Raw genomic sequence first — 13,089 nt, 5'->3', positions numbered from 1 at the left:
GTACTTTCTTTATTCTCTCTAAGAAAAGTTCTACTCCTTCATCTTCATTTTTATAACCATTATTCTCTTGCACTTGCATTCTTCATATCTTCACTTCCGCAGCAGAGAATTCACATTTAATCTTGATTTTAATTAATTAATAATGGCTTCCAAAACCTCATCAACAGTCTTGCATAAACTAGATTCTCATTGTTCCTTGAATACACTTCAAGCTAATTATAGTTACTTGACAGTTAAGACATACAACCAACTAATCAATTTAGATTTTGTTAATTATTTTTTCTATTTCCTCATTATTATTATTATTATTATTATTATTATTATTATTATTATTATTATTATTATAAAATTATATAATTATAGTATTATTAAAGCTCTAACTAAATTTAATAAAGAAACACAAAAAACTAAAAAAAAATAAAAAACCATTGAAAATAGCCCGAGAAAATATACTTTGACCCGTTACTACTTGTCTTCAAACAATAAGAGATAAAACAGTCACCAAAAAGAAGAGAGATAAAACTTTAGAAGCATGGGAAATGGTCAAATTCAAGATTGAGAAATGGTAATATAAAATTCAGAAATACCTCAAAAGTATCTCATGGTTGGGAAAAATGCAAGTTAGGGCATTACACATTGGATCATGTTATAGTGAGATCACCTTTCAATAAAGAATAAATTAAAGAGTGTATATTAATTTTTTACAATGAATTTTTTTAAAAAAAATATATCATAAGCAATAAGCAATGCACGGTACTCTTCATACAAATTTAACTATAATTTCCACTTTTTACTTAATTCTGCCTTTCACAAAAAATTTGCCTTGCACATTTACCAAACCACTATCTATAGGCATCCCATGACAATAATATGAAAGATGTAGAGTACACGCATATCCCAATCTCCGTAGCATGCGATCTCCACCTCTTTATCTTTACTATAAATCTATAATGGCCAACAGATATTTGATTGGCTTGTACCATGGATGATTGGTGTTTGTTAGAGAATAAGGGATAAGAAAATATATTCAATGTGAGAAGCTTGTGATTCAAAAATCCATTATATTATTAATTTCAAACTAATTTTTTTTTGTCTAAATATGTAAAGAAACAAACTAAAATATATATATATATCAAGTCACAAAAAAAAAAAACTAAAATATATCACATATGACTCTTTTATTATAATGAAATTATTTTTTTAAATAAAAAATCTCTCCCCTTTTTTATCTCTCTTTTTTATTTATCTTTTTTATTTTTTTATATATTATTATTATTAAAGTTTAGTTACTCTATTGGTCCTTATAGTTTCACTAAATTTTTAATTAGGTCTTTATATTTTTTTTTTCCTTTCAATTGGGTCTTTACACTACTTTTAATTTTGTAATTATGTCATTTGCATGTTAAAAATGTTAAAATTAAAGTAGTGTAGAGACTCAATTGAAAAAAAAAATATAAAGACCTAATTAAAAATTTGATAAAACTTCATAGACCAACAAAATAATTAAACCTATTATTAACTATTAATTTTATAACTAAAATACATATATCATATGATCTTTTTTATTGTAATTGAAATTTAAATTTATTATATATTATTAATTTAAAAATCAAAATGTATTACATAACACTATTTTATTGTAATTGAAATAGTCCATTTGATTAGAAATGATGCCAAAACTAGGGGTGGCGGTCTTGAACCTCTATCCACTCCACCTAAAAATTAATAAATTCATTAAGCAATGGCAACACTCAATAAGCGAAACCAGATAAATGATTAGCAAATAAGCTGAAAAGGTATATATGACAAAAGAAACAAATCTCAAATTTCACTTATCAACAAAGACAGAAACAATACCTTCTAATCAGATGGAAGCCAAGAACCAAGGACAAGAGAGAAAATAATGCAATATGAGAAATGTGAACGAACCTGAAGAAGCTATGATGACCTAATGCGATATGAGTACGAACGAACCAGCGATGATGACCTAATGCGATGAACGACTGAAGAAGAAAACTAAAAATTGATTTTGCTTCTCAAACAAAAGGAAAGTAGAAAAAGACAGTGCATAATATTATTTAGTATATCTGAATATTTATTACAGGAGATTATGTCTTTATTATTACAATTCTTTTAGCATCTATAAATATCCTTCTATATTATATAATTTCAGACAATGCAATTTGAATATACTCAATAATATACCATCATTTCTTTAGTTAAGTCTCTTGTTTCTAACTACATCCTAAGATTAAAAGAGCTTTATCCTTTCAGTTTCACCAAAATTAATTAATGACCTATGACATTGTTTATTAATTTCTCTTATTTCTTTTATTTATTTATTTATATATTAATAAATATTATGGTTACTTAATTCTCCCGAAAAACTTTGCTTAATTTCATCAAAAACAGTAGTAACATAGAACTACTTTCTGTGCTTACTTAGCTTCGTGCTTACTTAGCTTCCTTAGGGTTTAATTTTCCACCACAAGATTACTTATTATTATGGTTATTGTTATTATGATTATCATTGATATCTTTTGCATTGAAAGTTGAAACTACCAACTCACTACCAATTCCTTCTACAGAAAGAAAAAAAAAAGGGAAAATAAAAAACTGCATTTAAGAATCTTATTGACTCTTCTTACCTTAACAGCAACTCAGCTATATATCACCACAGATCACAAAAGAAGAAAAAGAACAAGTATAATTTTTAGGATTTAAGGCCTTCACTCTATTTGGCAGTAGGATCAGAGTGGAAAAAAAGCCTATGATTTTCTCAGTCAATCAGCAACAAGAGAGGAGAAAAAGAAAAGAAAAAACCTTTCTTTTCATCACAAAGCAACATTATTGACTAAGATTAGGTAGCTTTTACTGTTAAATCTTATCAGATGTTTCATGTGGTGAGGAGGCTAGTGGCAAACATGTAAGCTTCATAAACTACATCTCTAGGTTCAAGTCTCAATAAAGGCAGTGGAGTGTTAGAAGGTGTGTGAGTGTGTGAGTTGTATGAAAAAATATTCGCATACAAATATTGTCTTGCAGGACCATTCTCCACATATATGTTTGAAATATGAAGTTAAAACCTGGCATATGCTTGTGATTAGACTTGATAGCTCTGCCTTGTTCATGGATATATCTACTGAGAAATATAAATTCAGAGACATTAAAAGAAAATAATGAATAAAGATGTGAAAAGATTGAAAAGCTTCTACCTATTCACTTCAACTTCAATTGGATGTGGGAGATTCTGGGCTTGATGGAGGGACGTGATAGCTCTGCTTAGTTTTGCTTCTGCATAAAATCTGACTTAGCTATCTTTTTAGGGCATGCTCCACATCATAAAGGCTATAAATGCCTTAAAAGAAGTGGTAAAATTTTCATCACAAGACATGTTTTGTTTGATGAAAAACAATTCCCTTATGCAGAATTTTTTCCATCAAATATCACTATATCAAACCCATCTCAGTTTCCTCATACTACTCTTTCTATACCAATACTTACCTTTCCAACTACTTCTAATCAAACACAACCTCCAATCCCTTCTATTCACACACAAACCAATAACTTATCAACTACTACTCAGTCTGCCCAAAACTCCCAAACACCTGTATCACCTATTCCTACCTCTTCTGTCTAAAATCAAGAATTACACAATATTAAACCTCCTGATAGTATTCCTATAGGTGGGGTAGTTGTTCAATTAGGGAATTCACCCTCTACAGTTAAACCTATTAACAAGTATCATATGCAGACGAGGGCCAAATCTGGCATTATTAATCCAGAAGGACTAATTGAATTATAAATCTTGTTAAAAAATCATTCATTGGCTGCAGTTAGGCACGAAAAATTAATGATAACATATTCCAAAAAGACATCTGTTGAGTTTGGAAACTAATTCTTGATTATTTTTTTTTTTTGGTGACTAACTAATTCTTGATTTTTTTTTTTTGTGACTTAAAAGAAAAATAAACAAAAACTAAGAAAGAGAAAAAAAAAACAAGAAACTGCTTAAGAAAGGCAGTCCCACTGAATACTACTCTCAAACTCCTTCCAAGGCAATGGAAACTCCACTTGGGGAGAAATAGTCCTCATTGCAGTCTTTGCCATGATGTCTGCTACTGTATTTGCATCTCTCAAGATCAACCGAAGATCAGCACGCCATTTCCAAGACATGATATCTCGAATTTTTAACACCAAAGGATCAGTAAACCCAGAGCAATCTTGTAAATTATTGACAATAGTAAAAGCCTCCACACAGTCTGTCTCACATATAATGTCTCTTTGTCCCGAGTCCCATGCTAAAAGAAAGCCTCTCCAAATAGCAAACAACTCTCCTTGCAAAATGCTACGACTCTCAATTGTTCCCAGACAGCCTCGTTGCCACCTTCCCTTCCAATCTCTGCTAACACAAGCAAAACCAACTCGAGCACCACTGCCAGGATAGCTAGCATCACAATTAATCTTAAAGGTACCCACTGAGGGGGGAATCCAAGAGCCACTAATGGTTGAGGGGATAGATAGTCGTTGCAACTCAAAAATATTTTGGAGCTCCTTTTCTAAGGACAAAGCCATACCAATCACCTTGTCTGTGGTCCAATGCTCGTGAGGATGAAAGATCTCGTTGTTTCTCGAACACCAAATCCACCAGAGACCAGAAAAGAATCTAAAGGGGCGCTGTTTGCTATTATGTAAGAACCAACTCATCAAATCCACTGGTTGATCGGAGATCCCTAAAGCTTGCCAAACAAGTTGGGCTTTTGGACAATCCCGAATACAATGTAAAACCGACTCCTGACTTGAGAAACATCGTGGACAGCTATCCGTGTGTGAAATGCCCCTTCTAAAACGAAATGCAGCAGTAGGAAGAGCCTCCCGAAGACATAGCCAGGCCAAAAATTTGTGCTTTTCCGGAACATGTTGACGCCAAAGCCAAAGCCAATTACCCCTATCCTCCCAACTAAACATCTTCTTACTGAGCCATAAATAACCACTATGAGCATCATAAACCTTTGAGGCCGCACCAGTCCAACACCAACCGACCTCTGAACCAGCTTGAACATCTGGGTTGTAAGAATTAATGTTGCTCTGCAGAGACTGATTCAGAGGAGAATAGATATTCTCAAGGTTCCACTGTCCAGATGACCAAAGGTCCAAGATCCTGAGATCCGAATCAGAAATGTGAACATAATCCATCTCCTGACACAGTCGCCCCTCTCTTCTCCATTTAGAAAACCAAAAGTTCTGTTCCAAATCCCCAATGCACCAACTAAAACCTTCCTTTAGGATATCCCAAGCTCGACATATACTCTTCCAAACATAAGATCCACTTCCTCGAGACCGACTAAAACAATCATCCTTAGAAGAATGGTATTTCTCCGTCAACAGTTGAACCCATAGCTTGTTGGGATGGTGAAAAAGTTGCCAAACTAGTTTTCCAAGAAGAGCAATATTGGCACAAAAGGGATCTCTAATTCCCAGACCTCCAAACTTCTTAGGAGTGACCAACACTTTCCAGTTAACTAGATTCAGGCCTCTACCATCAGCTTGACCCTTCCATAGAAAGTTTCGCATCATGGATTCTATCTTATTAGTTACCCCTTTAGGGAAGAGAGATACTTGCATGCGATAAGTAGGAATCGCAGTCACTACCGAGTTGAGCAAACAGAGTCTGCCTGCCTTATTAAGCAATCTTCCTTTCCAGCTGGCTAGCCTTCCCCGAATCTTGTCCAAAACATCGTTGAAAGTTGCGCGTGTCACCCGAGAGTGATTAAGGTTCACCCCTAAATACTTGCCCAAGTTCTGAACGAATCTGATGGAGGAGACTCCAGTGAAAATCTCTTTTCTTGTCGCTGAAACATTCTTGGAGCATAGCGCTTTAGATTTTTCCACATTAACCTTCATCCCAGAGGCTCTGCAGAAATTTTCCAAAGCTACCATTACAGTTTGAACTTGCTGTTTTTCAGCTTTACAGAAAAGAAGCAAATCATCGGCAAACATCAAATGAGAAATTCTTGGACCCCCTCTAGAAACCGCAACTGGCTTCCACACGCCCTTATCAACTTGCTGATTAATAGAACAGGACAATCTCTCCATACACAACACAAACAGATACGGTGATATAGGATCTCTTGATTAAAATGATGAACACATATTATTAGGATATTTGTTTATATAATTTTGTTGTTGTGTGCAAAAAATTAATTAAGTAACAAGGGCCCAAGAAAAAAGAAAACGAGCTCACATACATACTGGCCCAAAACACACAATCAAAGTCCAATGGTCAAATATTCTACCACAAATTTTCTCATCCGAAACAAAGGGGTAGTGAGTAAAACAATTGAATAAGAAATCAAATAGGCCCAAACAAAGATCCAAGCCCATTTGAAGAAGCTTCCAAAAACACCACTTTCAGAAACTTGAACCTCAAGTTTAATTCAATTAAAATTTCTTCTAGCTTCCAAGCCAAACTCTCTCTCCTCTCTCTGTCTCTTCTATCATGTCAATCTCTGAACAAAGAAGAAAGAAAGAATAGAAAAGTTCTGGGGCTAGGTTCGGCGAAGAACAAAAAATGTGTTACTAAGTTCAAGCAAGTTTTTGACCTACAACAAAAGAAAAGATTGCATCTGGTCAGAACATCTTCAAAATTTGATTTTCTCATTTGAGCTACTCCAACATATACATTGAAAAAATCCACCAAGTCTCAAGCACAAATCAAGCAATCATGGAAAAAAGTGAAGTCAAATATGGTAAGAAGCTCATCAGAAATAAATCTTGGGGCCAAAGCAAAACTCAACGGACAAGATCAAAAGAGTTTAAAGAAAAAAGATGAGAGAGACGGTAAGTTGCATGCAACAAATTCGAAGTCCCCTCTCTTTTGACATTGCCGCTGTGAACTCTGATGTTGGAGGAGAAGACAGCATTGGGTTTGAACTTGTTTCAACATTGGAAGTTTCACTCTTCTATTATAAGGGTGAACGGCCAATGGTTGAAGGTAATGAGAGAAAAACAGAGCACCGAGTTCAGTTCTCATAGCTACCTATGCTGTTCTAAGTTCTTCTCCTTCATAGTTTCTATTTCATATTTCTTTTTCTCAGTTTAGTCTGTCTGAGTCACATTGAAAAAGGCAAATATGGTGAGATTTGTAAGAAAAAGCCAATGAGAGGTAAAAGACAGTGAGTTAAAATTGGAGAAAAAGCCTTAAGATGTCTTAGATTTTCTTTGTACGTCTTTCTGTTTTGTGTCATGATCCTGTGGGGATTCCCTTACAAGTTAGGTTAGCACTTGGCTATTGAAAGTTAGGGTGAGTCCTAGTCAAATTCAGATTGGGTTAGAATCTGGATTTGTCCCAGATAGGATTTGGTAGATCCTAGGGAGAAATTGGTATTTGTAATCTTGTGAAAAAGATAGTGAAATTCCATCATAATTGTGATGGAGAATGGATGTAGGCTACATTGCACTGGTTAGCTGAACCAGAATACATCTGGGTGTAAATCTCTATTCTCAACTCTATTTCTGTTTCTGTAATTTAGGAGACAAAAGCAAAAATATCTCCTAAAGTCACTTGACGAAAGCAAAAGTAAAATTCAGTAGAAAATGAGGCCAAGATTCAACCATCCCTTTTCTTAGCCACTGATAACCATCAACATTAGTGCAACTCTAACAAAATGTGAAACAAAAATTTGAAAAATAATCCAAGTGACAGCATCACTGATGCATGCTCGATCTAATATAATTACAATTTACATTCATCAACCTAGTTTAGTTTATTATTCATTAAGCTATTATTCATCAAGAATCCTAACACTTTAATGTTACAAATGGATGAAAACTGAAACGAAAAATACAATCCCTAACATAAACGGAATACAAATGTGACCTTTGGAAGAGCGAGGGACGGTAGCAAAGGCACGAAGCAGAGGAATGGAGGAACGTCGGCAGTGGCAGCACAACGAGAGCGGCGGAACACAATTGCCGAGGAACGTTGTCGGTGGCACAAACTGCGAAACTGACTTCTCCACTCGCGATGAATCCTCGCAAACGGCCTAAAAAGAGAGACTCATCATAGAGGAAGGAAAGGAAAGGAAGAGAAGGAAAGGAAGCTAACCTGGATCGTCGCAGAGGAAGGCGTTGACGATTTTGGCGGAGAAGACACAGAGGACGACAAGGAGAGGAAGCTGGAGGAGACATCACCGGAGAAAATCGCCGTTGTAGGAGATGTCGCCGAAGGAGATCGATGTTTGAGAAGATGTCACCGGAGAAGATCGTCGGAGAAGGCAAGAGAATGGAGATCATCGCACAGGCCATCCAGGAGCAACAACGTCACGCGCGTAGCGTTTCAACTAATGTTTTCTGAAATTTAGGGATTGATAATTCTTCTTTTATACTTAGGTGATAACGGCGGTTCAAACCGCCATAATTATCAAAACCATCACAAATCCAAAAATTAATTATGACAGCAACAGAAAACCTCGGAGTATTCAAATATTATAGTGGTTCTTCAAAATCGCCGTAATATAAATGTCATTTTAACCTTTTTTTATAGTGAATAAAGTATTCTGTGATACTACATGTACAAACGTTCTTGTAACTAAGTTCAACCAAGTTGGCACAAATCTAGTGAAAAAATACGTGAATACGTCGTCACTTCTCCTTTTCTACGCTTTTGTAGCACAAAAAATTTGTTAAAAAGTGCATAAATTTATTGATATGGCACAAAAAATTGTGCACATAACACAGATCTATCAATATAGTATAGAAATGTTTGTACATAGCATGTAAAGTTTTGCTGCAAATGTATTTTATTAGTTGAGTGAATCAATATTTTGGGTATGTATTCCTTCAAAAATTTTTGTGCTGCACATCCAAACTTTTGTTCTATGCACTAAAATTTGTGTTGTACACTAAAATTATACGATGTGCGTATTTTGTTGGTTATGTGTCAATGTTTTGGGCATGTGATTATTCAAAAAATTTTATGTTGTATACTAAAATTTTGACTGTACACCAAAATTTATATAATGTGCATAAAAATTTTTATACTCTAATTTTTTAAATATATATAGGAGAAAAAAATATGAAGTGACGAGGACAATGATGATGAATTGATGATAATAAAGGATCGATGCATGAGGAGAAAAAACACAAGAGGAAAAATTAAACAATAACAACAAGACGATAGTGCGTGGTGGCAGTAGTGACAATGACAACACACTATAAAAAATTATCGGAATAGCGACTGATTTAGCGACCTATTCGGGTGGTCGATAAAACATAGGTCTCTAATAAAAAAATAGCGACCAACTTCAATCGCTAAATGTTAGCGACCGATTTGTGAACAAGGCCACCAAACCCTCACCAAAGAGTATCAATCGCTAAATCGGTCTCTGAGTAAATTAGTCGCTAAATAACGACCAACTTTTCAGTCGTTAAATCGGTCGATAATTTGCGACCAGTATTTCGGTCTCTAATTCGCGACTAATATTTCAGTCGCTAATTTGCGACCAACGTTTCAATCTCTAATTCGGTCGCTAAGTAGGGAACTATATTTTAGCAACCAACATTTCAATCGTCAAATCAGTCGTTAATTAGCAACCAAATATTTTAGTGACCAAATTTTCATAGCTGATCCTAATTTTTTAATTATCAATTTTTTTTTTTTAATTTTTACATCTAGGCCATCAAATATTGAAAAACAATCAACACAAAACCTACACCTTAACACATAAAAGCCAACCTATAAAAGATATATCTCAAATAACATGACACACTTAACCAATAACCAAAATAACTCATCAATTCAATATCATAGACAACAACAATAATAAGTAAACAACACTCTCAAATTACTAATTACATCATTTAAAGTCTATTAACTAACTAGCATCACAACTACAATAAAATAATCACTCTTCAGACGTACGTTCACCATCTTCATCCTCTCTTATATTTGTTTCTCCACCTTCTAGTTGAGAAATCGAAATTTTAAAATTAAACTTTTTCATCATTTGTTGAAGCAAATGGTTATTGAGTTCAAATTCTTTTTCTTTCTTTTCTAACCTAGTTTTCAAGTCATCGTTCTCTTGCATTTTCTTCAATATTTCTTGATGTTCTGACCTTCGCAACCAATCGGATGATTGAGGACTGGAGCCATGATAACTAGGTCTTTTTTCAATTGTAGTGGATTCTATTCGAAGTCTATAAATTATTCCCTTTTTAACTCCGGCTATTTCACACCATACATCCATCTCATTTGGTGCATTACTTCATCCTTCAGACGTTTTTTGCGTAGCCTATTCTATAGCATTCTTAAATTCATCCTGCCAATATTAAAATCAGATCAATTATTACACGAGACAATAAAAAGAATAAGAATCACTATTATGCAAACAAAACCACACACATCATACATCACATAATATGATATATAAGCACAGTCTTATCCTTTTTTTTTTCAATTACAATGGTACTAGCTAGTGAAATCATACATACAGCAAATTAAAGTATATGTTAAGTGTTTTTTTTAAAACTAAAAAATAAAGCATGTTAAAGTAACAAAAATAGAAATAAATCCAAAACTTCCCTCATTCTAAATTTAATAAAATGATGATATAAGGGAGATAATAATTTAATAAGTACCAAAAATAGAATAAGAAAAAAGTAAAATATGGAAAAAGAAATGGTCTGCATAATTTTATACTAACTAATTTATATTTACTTGTTATCATCATCATACAATAAAAAATGCGTCAGCAGGATCACACGCATTGCATCAAGCTATTAACTTCAATAACTAACCTTTTAACTTGTAAAGAGCTTAATCTCAATTTGCTTAGCAATACAACGTAGATAAAATACAACAACATCTAAAACTTTATTTTACAGAGTTAAATGTTTTAAATAATTGTAGAGTCAAAGTAAGGGAGAATTTTAAGATGAAGGTAAATTTTCATGTATTTATCTATTAAATAATATAATATTATTTAATACATATAGAGGGAGAGATATATATTTTAATTAAAATAGATTCACCTCAATATATTTTAAATTTTTATCCATCCATGTCTCATCTTTAGATTTGTGGGTCTTCGCAAACAATTCTAACTGTGTTGGAAATTGGAATCCTCTTTAATAATTTTTTCTACTAAACATATAAATTAAAAATTCTATGAATATCAACTACCTTTGAGTATGTGGAGATTTCTCAAGAAAGCAAAGGGTTGTGACTTATTCTCCTCTGATTTCTTTGAAGATTTCTTGATAGACGTCTGTTCACTGGACTGTCCAAGAATAAAAGCAGTTGAATTCAAATACCAGAAATAATTTCAGAAAGTATCCACTTTCTAGGATTTAACCAAAAACAATCATTATGGAAGATAAAAATCACAGTATGATAAAGTGAAACTGTGAAAGATGAGCTGCGCAATTGAAAAAATAAAAATAAATATTATGTTATTGTTTCAAAATAGAAGGATGCTGCGTTATATTATGTTATAATTATGCTTATTGGAATGGTATGTCCTTCTAATAAAAGCACAAAATGAAAACAGGGCTACGGGACTAAGGTTGACTCTTTCCACTTAACTACAAAAATTTTCCTATAAACAAAATATAATTCACTATACTTGATAGTTCAAATGTGATCTATGAAATACGGACACTTCGCTGAATTATCGTGTTCGTGTGTCGGACACATTTTGGACACGATATTCACCGACACTCGTCCGACACGCGTGTCTGCTGTGTCCAACCGTGTCTTAATAAAAAATAAAAAATTCTTCTTCGGACACTTTTGGACACACCTAAATACCATTATGTATATTATTCCTATTTACTTAACTGGAGATATAACGATATTACTCCCATAATTAATTGCATAGCCCAAATTAACATTACTTTGTAGAATGAATTCTTTTCACACAAAATATATAACCAACAAAAAGATTAACATATAAAAAAAGAAATTAGCTAGTGATAGATATTTTATTCTTAGAAAAGTGATGCCAAATTGCTGATAGAAAGTGAAAATTCGAGACATTATATAGAAATTATATTAGCTAGTCCCTTAGTTGCATAGTCCCTAATTAAAGCTATATCTATGCCAATTTAGTTATTTTGTAGCATAAATTCTTTGTTTAAATGATTTAAGAATCAAAATATATAATCAACAACACACAAGAATGCAGCATATTCACATTAAACAAAAAAACATAAATTAATTTCAATCTCTTCGTTCTGCATGTCCTGTTGTAATTTCATTGAGTTCATCGAAAAATCTCTATATTTTTATATTGGACTAGTTTTAGTGACTAATTTTATTCTGATTGTATAAAACTAATTGATCATTAATTCGGTGGCTATAACTGAAATCAGTCACTAACTTAACAATTAGCAACCAATTTAGCGATCAATGTGTTAGCGACCGAATTAGTGACCAAACAATTGTTCACCCTATTTCACTATCAGTTGCAAAATCGGTCGCTAAAATAAAAAAATAGCGATTGATTTTGTGACCAATAGTCTCAAAGACGTTACTTTCTGTTTTAGTTGCTAATTCGGTCGCTAAAATATAAAATAGTGACCAATTTTAGTGACCAATTTTATCTTGGTTGTATTAAAACATTATCGATCGCTAATTTGATAGCTATTAGTGACCGATTTTGTTGGTCGCTAAAATTGGTTGCTGAATGTAATTTAGCGACCAATATTTTTTTTGTCCTAGAAATTGTATATCAATCACTAAATCGATCGCTATTAACAACTAATTTTTTTTATCGCTATTTTAGTACTTTCTTATAGTGACAACGATAACAACAACATTGAAGAAAGAAGTGTGCAAAAAAGAAGACTATGATGACAATGAAGAAGTAGCGCCGCACGATGACTTGATTGAACGTGCAAAGAAGACGACGACGATAACGACGAAGAAGAAGTAGCGTCGTACGATGACTTGATTGAAAATTTGGTTTAAAAAATGACATTTACTTTTATTGTAAAATATTTTTCTCTAAAATAATTAAGGAGTTCTCTCTTTCATTTTTACTCCCTCTATTTTTCTTAGTTTTTTTAACTAATATACTCTAATATATC

This window comes from Arachis hypogaea, chromosome 19 (genome assembly GCF_003086295.3).
Source record: "Arachis hypogaea cultivar Tifrunner chromosome 19, arahy.Tifrunner.gnm2.J5K5, whole genome shotgun sequence".
Classification (NCBI taxonomy): Eukaryota; Viridiplantae; Streptophyta; class Magnoliopsida; order Fabales; family Fabaceae; genus Arachis; species Arachis hypogaea.
This window is presented reverse-complemented; position numbering follows the sequence as displayed.